Genomic DNA, 16779 nt, shown 5'->3' on the forward strand with positions numbered 1-16779 from the left:
TACATCAATAACAACTACTTGTGCCAAGTTTCAAGTCTATAGCTTATTTCGTTCGGAAGTTAGAGTGATTTCAACAGACGGACAGATGAGCATGGCTAGATCTACCCAGAATTTCACCACAACCCAGAATATAAATAATTTATGGGGTCTTAGAGCTATATTTCGATATGTTACAAACGGAATAACAAAGTTAATGGTGGAGGGTATAAAAATTTCGACAAAATTTTATATAGAAATAAAATTTGGACAAATTTTTTATAGAAATGAAATGTCGACAAAATTTTTTATAGAAATAAAATTTTGACAACATTTCGACAAAATTTCTTTAGGAATAAAATTTCGACAAAATTTTTTATAGAAATAAAATTCTGACAAAAATTTTGATAGAAATAAGTAAAACTAAAAAGTAAAATTTTGACACCATTTTTTTTTTGTAAGAAATAAAAATTTATTAAAAAAAATAAAATTTTGAAAAACCTTCTATAGAAATGAAATTTTAACATTTTCTATAAATGTGAAATTTTGACAAAATTTTCTATAGAAATAAAATTTCGACGAAAATTTTTATAGAAATAAAATGTCGACAAAAATTTTTATAGAAATAAAATTTCGACAAAAATTTTTATAAAAATAAAATTTTGACAGAAATTTTTACAAAAATAAAATTTCCACAAAAATTTGTATAGAAATTAAATTTTGAAAAATCTTCTATAGAAATAAAAATTTGACAACATTTTGTATAGAAAAAAAATTTCGACAAAATTTTCCATAGGAATAAAATGTTGACAAAATGTCTTTACAAATAAAATTTAGTCTAAAATCCTTTAAAGAAATAAAATTTCGACAAAAATTTTTATTGAAATAAAATTTTTACAAAATTTTCTAAAGATATAAAATTTTAAAAATCTTCTATCGGAATGAACATTTTCTATAGAAATAAAATTTTGATAAAATGTTCTATAAAAATAAAATTTTGACAATAGAAACAAAATTTTGCAAATTTTTTTATAAATTCTGCAATTTATGGGGTCTTAGAGCAATATTTCGATGTGTTACAAACGAAATTTTATATAGAAATAAAATTTTGACAAATTTTTTTAGAAATAAAATTTCGATAAAATTATTTATAGAAATAAAATTCTGAGAAAAATTTTTATAGAAATAAAATGTTTACAAAAATTTGTAATGAAGTCAAATTTTGACACAATTTCTTTTAGGAAATACAAATTCATTAAAAAATAAAATTTTGAAAAATCTTCTATAGAAATGAAATTTTGACAAAATGTTCTATAGAATACAATTTTAACAAAATTTTCTATAGAAATACAATTTTACAAAATTTTCTATAGCAATAAAATTTTACAAAATTTTCTATTGAAATAAAATTTTAATAACATTCTATAGAAATAAAATTTCGACAAAATTAAATAGGAAAATATTTTGACAAAATTTTCTATAGAAATAAATCTTCTATAGAAAAGAATATTTGACAAAATTTTCTATAGAAATAAAATTTTGATAAAATTTTCTGTAGAAATAAAATTTTGACAATGGAAACAAAATATTGACAAAATTTTTTATAAATTCTGTAATTTTTATTTTTTTGGTAGATTTTTATTTCTATAGAAAAACATTTGACAAAATTTTCTTTAGAAATAAAATTTCGACAAAATTTACCATAAGAAAAAAATTTCGACAAAATTTGTTATAGCATTAAAATTTCCACAAAATTTCTTTAGAAATAAAATTTTGAGAAAAATTTTTATAGAAATAGAATTTTGACAAAATTTTCTAAACAAAGAAAATTTTGAAAAATTTTCTATAGAAATGAAAATTTGACAACATTTTCTATAGAAATAAAATTTTCTGTAGAAATAAAATTTTGACAACAGAAACAAAATTTTGACGAAATTTTTTATAAATTCTTTATTTATTTTTAGTTTTATTTTTATTTTTTGGTAGATTTTTATTAAAATTTTCCTAAAATCTTTGTAGATTATAATTGGCACGAATGGCAACTGTGGTTAAAGTCGTACATAGATGCAATGTAGAGGTTTACTTATTACTCAATTTCCATTCTATTGATTGTTTATTGAGAATTTTGTTGTCGGTAAAACTAAACTCTCGCCCATGTTTTTCATTTCGATCTAGCTCATTTAGAGAATATTCCGAATGTAAAGGTGTTCTTCAATCTGAATTAGAGAAAAAATTCTCTAAATATTTTAGAGCAAACACAAGTAATCTAAACCAATTAGAATGACAATATATTACAAAATTCTCATCCAAAATAGCATTAAAACGCGTGTATTTATAAAGTAGAATATGTTTTCTTGCTATTTCTTACATTATCGGATAACATTAAATTAAAGACAAGAAAAAGAAATAGGTATCTTTTTCCTGTGAATTTTCTCTAAATGCCGGGAAAAAACATTTGAGTGAAGTTAGAGTTGCCTTAGTGTTTCGTGTGCACTGCTGACTGTATGTATATCCATATCGGACATATCGTGTTTTCAAACAACAACAATGACACGCCACAAAAGTTTGCAGAAGGTTGTACGCGCAAGGCTAATATTGAGGTCATTGGCAATTATTACGCCTTGAAATGATCCGGTAGTCAAATATCTCAGAGTGGCCGTTAATTGTAGAATTGGTGGAATAGAATATTTTTTTAGACGCGGGGCTACCTCTCGCAGAACTGACAGGAATGGGTCCTTGTTAAGGCGATATAAAGCTACAAAGCTATGTGCAGATAATTATAATTTTGTATATAGCAAAGCAATTGCCCTATTGCAACATCTGGAATGTCCATGGGATCTGAAGAATTCCTAAGAATTTGCGTTTCTTTAACACCAAAACAGATAATAAAAATCCGGACGGCATTTTTAATAACACTTCAGAAAAAAATAATTTTTTAAACAGCTGGCTCGAAAATGAAAGTCATAACCACTCTAATTTAAGAACAGGAAATTTGTACCGAAAATAATTAGAGTGGATTTTGTTATTTTTTCGGATTCGGAATAGACTCGAAAATATGAACATGGCTGTATATTTGTAATCTTAACGATCGAAATGTGTAAAAAATAGCACGCTATAAATGAATGTTATTAAAAAGTAACACAGTACGACAAAAAGGTGGTACAAAATGGTAAAAAGTATCACATTTAGTGGCACAAAAGTATTTGCCGCTTGAAAAAAGTGGCACTACGGCAACATTAAGCTCTAATTTAGCTACACCTCTCAGATTTTTGCAAATACTTCATAGATTATAGAACTCTAAGAGTAGGTTATGAGTATTTTATATATCAAGAATGGGCAAGCCTAGTGTTGCAATCTGCCAACTGACAGTTCTATTGTAAAGCTTGACATTTTTAATGTTATACGTACTCAGAACGTCTTGATATACGAACGCCTTTTGTGTTGTATACAGCAACTCTCTCTATTTTATTCGCTCCCTCACGTATGAGTAAGTTTTTAAAATCAGGTGTGTGTCAATGACTCAATACGTGTTGTGATAATGATGTACTCTCTTTTTTTCCTTTCTATCTCCATTCGATGTTCAGTTACTCTTATGTGTAAGTTTCGTTTTGTTGTTCCTATGTTCAAGAGATTAATGTATGTTTTTGTTCTCTAATGCCGAAAAGCAACTCTTGTATTAATTTTTAAATCTCTCTGTACAAGAATTTTCCTAAAATTTCAAATTATGATGAAATTTCATCCATCTCTCTAAAGTACATAATTATTTCAAGGAAGATCATGAGACGCAAAGACATTACCATGACTGATGACATAGTTTCATTGAGAAACGTAAATCCACGTTGTTTCAATTCAAAATAAAAATGATGGTTTTTTTTTGTTGTTGACGATGGGGTTTTTGCTTGGTTTTAGTTTTTTCTCTTCTATTTTTCGTTTTTTGGTCTACATAATATCATCAACAATGTCTTTTGTCCTCGTGACGATGCTTATGATGAAAAGATTGATTCATGTGATATGAATGTATATGTATAGGTAGGAATATACAAACACACATACAAGCACATGGATATGGTACACCAAAAAAAAAGAAAACATTCCTTAGGAGAGAAATTTTAGACAAATAAAATTCGCCCTTTCTGTTATTTTTTTTCTTTTGTTAAGAGGAAATAATTTCCGATTTTATGCGCTGCAATATTATGCTCTTAAATTTTTTATTTGTTATAACACAACTTTGTTTTTCTAAAATTTTGTTCCTCACAAAAGAAAACTCTTCTTTCAGTGTATATAATATTTTGGTATACTAACGTATCCCAATCTGATTCTTCAACAAAAGGGGAATGAGCACAAAAAAATCTCATATCTGCCTGGCTACATGTATGCCACAAGACTTTTTTCTATCATTCTGTGTCACATTTGTTGGTCTTAAAAAAAACCAAACCGGAAATAGGAAATGTGACTGCTACCCCCAAAGACTGTTGTTAGCTGTCTATTTGACTCCTTTTCGTAATGTCATTTTTTGTTTCTTATCATCTGACTAATCATGATTACGTTTTTCATTCTTAAATTGTATTTTGATTTATTTTATTAAAAAAAAAAAACAGAAAACAAGAATAAAATAGATTTCCAATAAACAAAGCAGGCCATTTTAACAACCAAACAAAAGTCATAACCTTTTCCTGGTTATGATTATGTGACTTTTTCTTTGATGATATCCATCATGAAATAATAATGACAATCGTTAACATTAACATGCTTGGCATATATTTTTTTTTGTTGTCTCCTTTATAAAATTTCTCAATGAGCTTTTGTCAGGATTTGTTAAATTGAGATATACGAAGTCTTTATGTTCTTCATAAATTTTTAATTATTTCAGGAATGCGGAATTCTTGTATTCACAAAAACAACGAAACTGAACTCATTTTCTTACTAACAAAAATTTCAAGCATATTATTCACCCTGATTTTTTGGAAAATAAATTTAGTATAAATTTTGATATAAATTGAAAAAAAAAAATAATCACAAAAATTTTAAATATTTTGAATATCTGGGAAATTGGAATATTTACCTATGAATGTTAGTATAGAGAGAAAAATTCCTTGGTTGTGATCTCTTGAAGACAAAGGCAAGTAATAAAATGTCGAATATGGATTAAATGGACAAATCTTTACATTTTATTTACTAATTTATAAGTAACAAGTAAGGAAAGTCTAAAGTCGGGCGGGGCCGACTATATTATACCCTGCACCACTTTGTAGATCTAAATTTTCGATACCATATCACATCGGTCAAATGTGTTGGTGCTATATATAATGGTTTGTCCCAAATACATACATTTAAATATCACTCGATCTGGACAGAATTTGATAGACTTCTATAAAATCTATAGACTCAAAATTTAAGTTGACTAATGCACTAGGGTGGAACACAATTTTAGTAAAAAAATATGGGAAACATTTAAATCTGAAGCAATTTTAAGGAAACTTCGCAAAAGTTTATTTATGATTTATCGCTCTGTATATATGTATTAGAAGTTTAGGAAAATTAGAGTCATTTTTACAATTTTTCGACTAAGCAGTGGCGATTTAACAAGGAAAATGTTGGTATTTTGACCATTTTTGTCGAAATCAGAAAAACATATATATGGGAGGTATATATATATCTGAACCGATTTCAATCGAATTTGACACACATGATTATATTACTAATTGTACTCCTTGTGCAAAATATCAACCAAATTGGGCCAAAACTCTGGCTTCTGGGGCCATAAAAGTCCATATCGGACGAAAAATATATATGGAAGCTATATCTAAATCTGAACCGATTTCAATCAAATTTGGCACACATGACTATACTACCAATTGTACTCCTTGTACAAAATTTCAAGCAAATCGGTATAAAACTCTGACTGCTGGGTCCATATTAGTGCATATAGGGCGAAAGATATATATGGGAGCTATATCTAAATCTGAATCGATTTCAACCAAATTTGGCACGCATAGCTACAGTGCTAAATCTACTATCTGTGCAAAATTTCAACCAAATTGGGCCAAAACTCTGGCTTTTAGGACCATATTAGTCCATATCGGGCGAGAGATATACATGGGAGCTATATCTAAATCTGAACCGATTTCAATCAAATTTTGCACACTTGACTATACTACTAATTGTACTCCTAGTGCAAAATTTCAACCAATTTCGGCCAAAAATCTGGTATCTGGGGCCATATAAGTCCATATCGGGCGAAAGATATATATGGGAGCTATATCTAAATCTGAACCGATTTCAATCAAATTTTGCACACTTGACGACTAAGTGTTATGTTTGTACAAAATTTCAAGCAAATCGGTATAAAACTCTGACTGCTGGGTCCATATTAGTGCATATCGGGCGAAAGATATATATGGGAGCTATATCTAAATCTGAACCGATTTCTTCTGAGTCGATCTAGCCACGTCCGTCCGTCCGTCCATCTGTTGAATTCACGCAACTTCCAAACGAAATAAGATATCGACTTTAAACTTGGCAAAAGTAGTTGCTATTTATGTAGGTAGGATGGTATGGCAAATCGGGCATATCGGACCAATTTTAAGTATAGCCCCCATATGAACTGACCCCCCGATTTGACTTGCGAAGCCTCTTCGAAATGCAAATTTCATCCAATCCGGTTTAAATTTGGTACATGGTGTTAGTATATAGTCTCTAACAATCACGCAAGAATTGGTTCATATCGGTCCATAATTATATATAGCCCACATAAAAACCGATCTCCAGATTTGACCTCCGGAGCCTCTTGGGGGAGCAAATTTTATCCGATCCGCTTGAAAATTGGTATGTGGTATGAGTATATGGTCTCTAACAACCATACAAATATTGGTCCATATCGGTTCATAATTATATATAGCCCCCATATAAACCGATCCCCAGATTTGAACTCCGGATCTTCTTGGAGGAGTAAAATTCATCCGTTTCGGTTGAAATTTGGTACGTGATCTTAGTATATGGTCTCTAAGAACCATGCAAAAATGTATCCATATCGGTTCATAATTATATATTGCCCCCATATAAACCGATCCCAGATTTGACCTACGGATCATTTTGGAGGAGTAAAATTCATCCGTTTCGGTTGAACTTTGATACATTGACAGCTAACATGCATGTCAAACTTGGTCCAAATCGTTATATATTAATATATAGCCCCCAGATAAACCGATTCCCATTCACACAAAAATTGGTCCATCGATCCAAATCGATTCACAAGGAAGTTTCCATGCAAACCAATGTGGAGGGTACATAAGATTCGAACTAGCCAAACTTAGGGCCGTATATACTTGTTGGTATTCAACTCTTTGAAAAATGTTTTATATTCCACTACAAAAATTTCGAAATTTTTTCCAAGTCATTACTTTTAATGCACAAAACAAAAGTAAACTTTCATGGGAAAAATTAACTACCTTATGCAAAAATTGAACTGTATTGTATTTATTTTTTTGACATTTCCATAATGTTAAAATAAAAACAATTTTTGGATTTTTAACTACCATTTACGAAATTTTTCTCATAAAAATAAACTAAAAGTAAACAAAATTATTATATCCTACTCATTTCCACATTAACCACGTTGTGTTTATTCTCACTATTTTCAAGATGTGTAGGGACATTTTCTTATAATTTAATTAGCATTGAATTTATTCATAAGTCATTGAAATTAATACCCACGTTTAGTTCATACTTTTTTTTTTTTTGACAACTTGGAACTAAATTTCATTGGGATGGGAAATATTTTTTAAATAAATTTATTTTTTTTTTAACTTTAAAACTTTGATTAATTTTTTTAAACAAATTAAACAAATAAAACAAACTATTTTTTTTTGCAATAAACTTAAAATCATTTTAGCATCAGGTCGAATGCATTAAAACTTCCCACACAGAGAAAATTGAGTTGTGACTTTTTTCTGTGTGGGAGGTTTTGATGCATTCGACCTGGTTTCAACCCATTTGTTTCGGTTCACCCAAAACCCTCTTATTTGATAAAAATTGTCTTGAAGAGAAGCCTGCCAAAAAAAAAAAAACTGGCCACAGTGTGTCGCCAGGAACTCAAAAAAAGTTTTTTTATTTCGACCACCCAATTACTACCCCAGCAAACAAAAATTGGAAGTTGTTCCACAAACATTTCTTTTAAAGCCCATCCCAGAATCCCCCATCGACTTTTTTCAACTTCCGATGAAGTCCTTTTGGACAAGTCCACAAACATTTCTTCTAAAGCGCATCGTGGGATCTCCCAATGATTTTTTCCACTCCCGATGCAGTCCTTTTGGACAAGTCCACAAACATTTCTTCTAAAGCGCATCTTGGGATCCCCCAATGATTTTTTTCTACTTCCGATGCAGTCGTTGTGGACAAGTATTAGAAAGTACACAATCAGGCTATATCAAGTTCAAATTTGGGACACATAAATTTTACAAAAAAAAAGAAAATTAATAAAAAAAATAGATAAGTAATAAAAAAGTAAAAAAGTAATAATAAAAATGAATTTCATTTCCGCTGGGATTTGAACCTGTGCCGTTTGACTTTTTCGCTTCCAGGGAAGTTCTTTTGCGAAGGTTTTGCAAATTATGAGAATATTTAATTTTTTTGTTGCTTTTTAATGGACAAAATATGTTTATAAAGGGTGATTTGTTAAGAGCTTGATAACTTTTTTTTTTAAAAAAACGCATAAAATTTGCAAAATCTCATCGGTTCTTTATTTGAAACGTTAGATTGGTCCATGACATTTACTTTTTGAAGATAATTTCATTTAAATGTTGACCGCGGCTGCGTCTTAGGTGGTCCATTCGGAAAGTCCAATTTTGGGCAACTTTTTCGAGCATTTCGGCCGGAATAGCCCGAATTTCTTCGGAAATGTTGTCTTCCAAAGCTGGAATAGTTGCTGGCTTATTTCTGTAGACTTTAGACTTGACGTAGCCCCACAAAAAATAGTCTAAAGGCGTCAAATCGCATGATCTTGGTGGCCAACTTACCGGTCCATTTCTTGAGATGAATTGTTCTCCGAAGTTTTCCCTCAAAATGGCCATAGAATCGCGAGCTGTGTGGCATGTAGCGCCATCTTGTTGAAACCACATGTCAACCAAGTTCAGTTCTTCCATTTTTGGCAACAAAAAGTTTGTTAGCATCGAACGATAGCGATCGCCATTCACCGTAACGTTGCGTCCAACAGCATCTTTGAAAAAATACGGTCCAATGATTCCACCAGCGTACAAACCACACCAAACAGTGCATTTTTCGGGATGCATGGGCAGTTCTTGAACGGCTTCTGGTTGCTCTTCACTCCAAATGCGGCAATTTTGCTTATTTACGTAGCCATTCAACCAGAAATGAGCCTCATCGCTGAACAAAATTTGTCGATAAAAAAGCGGATTTTCTGCCAACTTTTCTAGGGCCCATTCACTGAAAATTCGACGTTGTGGCTCGTTAGTAAGTCTATTCATGATGAAATGTCAAAGCATACTGAGCATCTTTCTCTTTGACACCATGTCTGAAATCCCACGTGATAAGTCAAATACTAATGCATGAAAATCCTAACCTCAAAAGAATCACCCTTTACGAAAATATATGCCGAAAATAAAAACGATGCATAACATAAAAAAAATATTTTTTTTTTTAAATATTTGGTAAAAAAATTGCCGCTGGTGAGAATTGAACCTGCGTTTCTTATTTTTTCGTTCATACTAATAAAGAACATATCGAGAAGCAATTAGAATGTTATTCCTTGGTGTCGTATTACGATCATACCACAAACATTTGAATTGACCTTTCGACGATTTATGTTCAATGGCGTTTGTGGCTGAGTGTGCTAAGGCGTTCTGTTATGGTGCCAACAAACCCAGGTTCAACCCCTGGTCAGAGCGAAAAAGGTTTTCAAATTGTAAAAATTTAGATAATAGGAAAATAATAATGTAATAAAAAATATGGATGAAAAAAAAGTGAAATTGGTTGAAAAAAAATTTTTTTCGCTTTTTAAATTTCTTCATTCAAACTAACTTCCAGGGCACAACTTCTAAAGCAATGCAAAGGATCCAAAAAGGGAGTACTTCCGTCCTATGACAAGCCCTTGTAAAATTCATTGGAGAAGATCCAAGTTTGCACTACTTCCGGATCACAGATTGGGGATCCAAACTACTTTTTTGGAAGCTCTTTTTTTGCTGGGGTACATTATACGGTCAGAAGTCGATATTTATGTTGATTTTTTTCCCAGAAAATATTAAACTCTTTCAAATTCGCTATGAGCCACTGTTAGCTAATTACCTAATTTATTAAATATGTCATGCCAATGGGACATTACAAATTTATCATAGCCAAAGTATGTAAAAGTCATAGTCCATGTGTAAAATTCACAAAAACATTAAACTGGGTCATTTATCATCAAACTAAGTCTTTGAAAAAAAATCTATGATGTTTGCAAGTAGACCAACTATTTTCTCAGAAATAAATGGCCTTTTATTTATATTATCACAAATATTGTTATTACAAATGTTGAATGGTTTGTGTTTGTTGATTTTTTATTTATTTTTAAATTGTTTTGTTTAGACTGTAATTATTCTATCATACTCTATGTATAGAAGGCCAAAGGGAAGTGGTAACTGATTGATGATCATCTCGTGGATTATTTTGCCCAAATAAGAAAAACTACATATAAGGGTACTATAACACAAAAGGGAAAATCAAAGGAAGTTTACAAAATTCTTCAACAATAAAATTACGCCGTAGTCCACATTAGATATTAAAAGAAAAATCAAATTTGATGTGCAGTCCCATTTGTCCTCGTCGGATTTTTGATTACCTTGACCCACAATTGTAGTTTCATGAATTCCAGCTGTGTTTTATTTTTTGTTTCTTGGTCTCTTAAATGATTTATTTGTTGACAAACAAATGATTGAATAATATTTGTTCCATTGCTGTAGAAGATTTGTTTCGGTTTACTATTCTCATGTGTTTCTATTGCCAGAAAAATAAACATATTTGGCAATAATATTTTCTTTGCATTTTTGCAAAAATAAGATAAAATTTCAAAATATTTCTGACATACAAATGTCAGAGATGCAAAACAAATTTGGCAACGATCGTTGTCAGTATGAGAAATACTAAAAATATTACATCCTAAGATTAGTCACAGTTTTTGTGAGATGCATGGCCAAATACATGTACCTTTGTTAGACTTTAACTGCCATGTACCTTTGTTAGACTTTAACTGCCAAATATGTATTTTCATTGTAGATTAATTTTAACTGAAAATATTTTAGACAGAGGTATGGTTAATATACTATCGATTGGCAACATCTAATGCATCTCTTCGGATATATCACCTATGCCGAGTTAACGGTTCAGAAAGTACACTAAATACTTTACATCCCAAGATTAGTCACAGTTTTAGTGAGATTCGCGACCACACACATGTACCTATGTTAGACTTTAACTGCTTGTTAACTATAAGCAAATTGAAGATATTTCGTTGTAACTTTAACTGAAATATTTTACTGGAGATTGGCTCTCCAATATCTATCTCGTAATGCTTTAATATACTAGCGATTGGCAACGTCTAATATATCTCTTCGAATATATCCCCTATACTGAGTTAACGGTGCAGAAAGTATAGCGAGATTGACTCTCCCATATCTATCTCGTAATGTTAAATATACTAGCGATTGGCAACACTCGGTGCATCTCTTTGGATATATCCCCTTTAATTAGGAAAAAGATTTCTCAGGAAAGAAATTTTAGATAAACGAAGTTTTATTTTTTTCATTTAAAATTTTACTATCTGAACCAAGAGTAACCTCTTTTCAGCACATGACATTATGTCCATTCCTTGAATCTCGTGTTCTTATTAAAAATAAAATCTTTGACTAATATCCAATTCTTGGAGTTTCTTATTATCTCTGCCCACCATAGGTGACAAATTCTTATTAATATTATTTTAGAATATGTTTCAAATAGATTTGTTCTAAGTATTTACATATACATACATGTTTTCTTAGAATTTTAATATTACGGTAGGTAAGTTAATTTATCTATTCAATTTCATTTGAAATGAAATGAGAATAAAATCATTGCCCTACAATTCACTCAAATCTCATACTCTCCATTTTTCGCTAGACACTCATTCATACTATATAGACACATATTTACATACATGCATACCCATGTTCATTTCATACATTCTGGTATATTTTCGTCTGAGGTTATTGGCTCAATTTGGTTTTTTTTTTTTTTTGTATCAAATCCAAAATGATATTATCTTTGAGAAACATTTTCTAATAGGAACAAAAACAACTGGCACAGACCGACCACAGCGTAAATAAACCAATCTATATTGTTTTTGTTTCTACAGTAAAAGATTTTTCCAATTGTAGTGAATACTTTGTGTGATGGGGGTAAATCACATTGTGTACTCTCTTTTGTTGGTTTGGCGGCGCTTCTTTTCTAAATTACACTGATGTCTGCCATGATTTTGGCAAAGGCAGACAGCAGCTGAGTCATTATTATTTTCAACGTCATTATGACATTGTAGCCAATAATAATGATGATGATGATGAAGATAATGATAAATGTCATTGTAGTAACTATCGTAAAACTACAAACAATGTAGTCTCGGGGTTTTAGTTGATGTTTAATGCTTTGGCATTTCTGTTCTAGTACATAGTACACTAAGTTACAAATACCTCTCTCTCTCTCTCGCTCTCTGTCTCTTCTATATCCTCTAACTCTCTGTAATAGAGATAAAAAGAAGCGTCATTCTTGCTCATTGGTTCAATAACCAAAACAAATAGAAAAATAATTTCAATGATATAATTCGTATTTGAAATGAAATGATGGCAATATCAAAGAAAAATAAAAATATACAACAAAACAAGCACTAGTTGACAGAAATGAAAAGAAAATATTTTTCGAGTAATAAACGATAAAGTCAAACAACTCTACAAAATTATTAGCATATGTCACAGAGTGAGATCAGTTTTTTCACAAATTTTTAAAAATTTGTATAAAATAAAAATAAAACCTTAATTAGCTGAGCAGTAATGTCGCCGTGAAAAAAATATTTGTCTCGACGCATATACGGTATTTTATTTTTTTTATTTTTTTGCTAACACTGGTTTAAACAGCTGAGAGATGGACTAAATTTTTAATAAAACTCAATTAAAAAATTTCGACAAAATTCAACTAATGTTTTAATTGAACCAATCGGAGAAATTAATTTAATAATTTTTTTATTAATAATTAATTTTGTGATTAAAAAATTAATTTCGTGATTGAATCAGAAAACAGAAATTCTGTGAAGAATGATAATCGTGTTATTGATACTGCATCCCTCATTTGTAAGAAGAAACTCAACACGTGTAATTTCAACACTGATCTCGTATTCTATGAAGCCACATAGCGTGACGGGGTAAATTATGCCGAGATAACGGCTCACAAAGTGTGTATGGAGGAAATTGGCTCTCCCATAATTCTCTCGTAATGCCAACTGTAATAGCGGCTCATCAGAAAAAAGTTGTTCAAAGGTTTTTTGTTTTGTTTTCATTTCTCTAAGTCATTTCACAAACGGAGTAGAATGGCATTCACATCGGAATTTACACATAAAAATATCACCAATATATGTTCAATTAAAAAGTAGATTTAAGTTGAAAACGTGATCGTTTAAATAAGTTTTTCTGTTTTAAATTAAAATATCAACTATCCCAAAATGTTTTTTTCTCTTTACAAATGGGGATAATGTTATTGCGTTCAATATCGATAGGGCCTGCCTCATTTGTAAGAAGGAACTCACCACCTATAATATCACCACGGATCTCTAATTCCATGTATGATTATAATTGGTCACATAGCATAACTACTAAAAGCGACCATATGTCAATGTGGTGCGGTGAATTATGCTGGGTTAACTGCTCAAAAAGTGTGGGAGATTGGCTCTCCCATAACTCTCTCTCTCTCTTAATGCTGAATACTCCAGCGATTGGCAACACCTAATGCATTTCTTCGGATATATCCCCTTGACAAGACATATCTCAGGAACGAAATATTAGATAAAATACGTTTTATTTATTTATTTATTTATATTTTACATTAGAAGGAAATAAATCAGAACGAATAGTTAATATAGAGACTCATATAGCCTCTTTTGCCAATAAAGGTTTAGATTTTAAGTGAACTTGAACTCGTTTTCAAAAGCCTGGTTTCATTTGACCTCGGAACAATATTTTAACAACAACAAAGATTTACGTATAGACTACAAACAAAAATACTAATAAGAAAAAACACCTCGTCAGACTGCCCTAACATATTCAACGGATCCACGTATATTTATCTTGTATATAATTTATTTATTTATTTTGTTTTAATTTTAATTATTTTATTTTTCTTCAGAATCTCGGTTTGGTGGCATAGTCCTACTCCTAAATTGGAGAAAATATCTTTCATGTAATGATAATTTTTCATTACACCTAATTTTATTTAATATCATTGTTTGTTTTTTTTTGTTCTTCAAATATATAAAGCGCAATAACTAAATGAAATTATTTGTTTATCCAAACACGTATTAAATGTGTTGCTTTATTTGTTATTGTTTTTCTGGACATTGCATTGGACAAAATATGATACGAAATTTAAAATATCCCTTCCTCAAGGGGAGTGTGCACAAACAAGCAATGATACCCGTGTTACTAACGATGCTAGAGATGATTATATGAAATGAACATCATCTACAAATTATAATGATGATGATGATGATTTGGTTTGTATGTGTGTGTGGGTTTGTGTGAGCTACTAGAATGTGCCTTCATTCGTCCGTCCATCTATCCAACTGATGGCTTGCTCTTTTAGAAAATTTCTTCTTGTTATTTTTTTGTCGATTTTTGTCTCTGTGCGATGGTGTATATTTTTTCGCAAAAATATGAAATTCTTTTTTTTGGTAGGGGAAGAGGGAATGTGTATGAGCAGCAATATGAGTATGTGTGTATGAGAGGAGACCCCCAAAGTCAGTCAAATAAACTCATAAGTATGTTTATGGATCCAAACCAAATGAGCGGGAGGAATGTGGAAAAGGGTAGCTAGGGAAATACACAAAACTCAAAAAGAATTTTTTCGTAGTGGCTGGGAGATTCGAAGTGAAAATCATTTTCATTTTTTAGTATATTTTGTAAAAACGCGCACTAAACAACACATCACACACGTCGTTCTTGCCGTGTATGGAAGGCCAGACAAAGCCGCCGCTAAAGTTCTAGGCGGGACCCCACCACAAGAAAATAAATTTTTATAAAACAAAAAAGAAAACGCCACAAGCCAACAAAAAATAAAACCATAGTATGTGGCCATTACAATAAGCATTGAGCAAACACATAATAATAACAGAAATTTTTTGTGATAAAAAAAAAAAACATAAATATTAAAAATTATTTTAAAAGAAATTCTTTATGAAATTTTTGTTGTGAGTGCATAGGATACAAAGAATGTTTCTGCTTCAGTCTCTTCTGGCTCATTGTATTGAAAATTAATATCCGAATCTATATCTGATAAAAATTTTAGAACTAAAGCATGGAGTGTTAAAGGAATTATATGATAAAATGTGATAAAACAAAAGTGTTATTGGTTTTTGAAAAATTCTAAAAAATATATATAAATTTGAATGTGCCTAAATAAGGGATATGCCGTTAAGTTTAACTAATGACAATATGATTGATCAATAGTGATTTCAAATAAAAAATTAAGTGAGCTTTTTTAAATTTCTATCGATATTCGAATTTTTGATTATGAGATAAAAAAGTTTATTTTTATCTTTTATTTTAAATCTTCTTAAATTAATAAACCCCTAATTTTGATGTCTGTATAACGATAAGTGTTTCTATGGACTGTATACAGTGAAACCTCTCAAATTGGAACACTCTGAAAAACGGACACCTAAACATGGACAGTTGTCTGGGGACGTTTCCGATATTAACGCATTAAAATTAACCTCTCATACATGCACACCTCTCAAAAGTGGACACAATTTAGACGACCGTGGGTGTCCACCTTTCACAAGTTTCACTGTACTATATTTCAAAAATTTTGTGAGAATAATACCATAGGGCGTATTAGTGATTCTATTGCAATACCATGAGGCGAATGATTATTGTAGTCTTCGTAAAAAACATTTTTCGATTTGACATATCTCAAACGACCGGAGTTGCATTTTTTTAAATCTGTTATCCCTGTTGGAACGCGAAAACAGTGATTCCCAAGACTCTGATTAATTGTAAAGAAATCACTTTTTTTAGAATGTATTAATGATACCATGGAGCGGATAAGTAATTTTATTAAAACATAAGAAATACCATGGAACGTATGAAATATTCTATTGTGCGCAGAAATATCACCAAAATTTATTCTATTACAATTTAAATAAAATTTTGAAAAAAAATTTCAATTAAAAATTTCATTGATTTAACGAATTTCTTTATTAAAACTAAAATCAATCACAAAAATTATTATATATCAATTAACCTTTTAATTGGATCAATTAATTTTATAATCGACATTGTTTGATGTTTTTGTCATCATTTCTGTTATTAAACAAAAATCAAAAATTTATTGGATCAATTCATTTTGTGATTGAAAACAATAAAATATTTAGACCACGGTGGAAGCGGATTGTAGAAAAATTAAAAAACCAAAAAAAAACAGAAATATCGCTACCCAGCAAAAAAAAATTGGAAGTTCTTCCAAAAGCACAACTTTAAAAGCACTTCCAGAAGATGTACTCCCAATGATGTTCTT

The 16779-nt window shown here is 30.5% G+C and overlaps 1 protein-coding gene across 12 annotated transcripts in view; it reads left to right on the forward strand.

Moving 5' to 3' along the window:
- Positions 1–16779, forward strand: part of LOC142231792 (3',5'-cyclic-AMP phosphodiesterase-like) — a 769719-nt gene that overhangs the window by 709092 nt on the left and 43848 nt on the right. The window contains exon 1 of one of the 12 annotated variants that reach the window (XM_075302436.1): positions 15181–15327. The exons of 9 other annotated variants lie outside the window; for them this stretch is intronic. The gene's annotated coding sequence lies outside the window, so the exon portion shown is untranslated. Of the gene's footprint in view, positions 1–15180; positions 15452–16779 lie in introns of those variants that run through there. 2 more of the 12 variants (XM_075302437.1, XM_075302435.1) reach the window with 2 other exon arrangements.

Source organism: Haematobia irritans, chromosome 3, assembly GCF_050003625.1.
Source record: "Haematobia irritans isolate KBUSLIRL chromosome 3, ASM5000362v1, whole genome shotgun sequence".
In the NCBI taxonomy this organism is placed as follows: Eukaryota; Metazoa; Arthropoda; class Insecta; order Diptera; family Muscidae; genus Haematobia; species Haematobia irritans.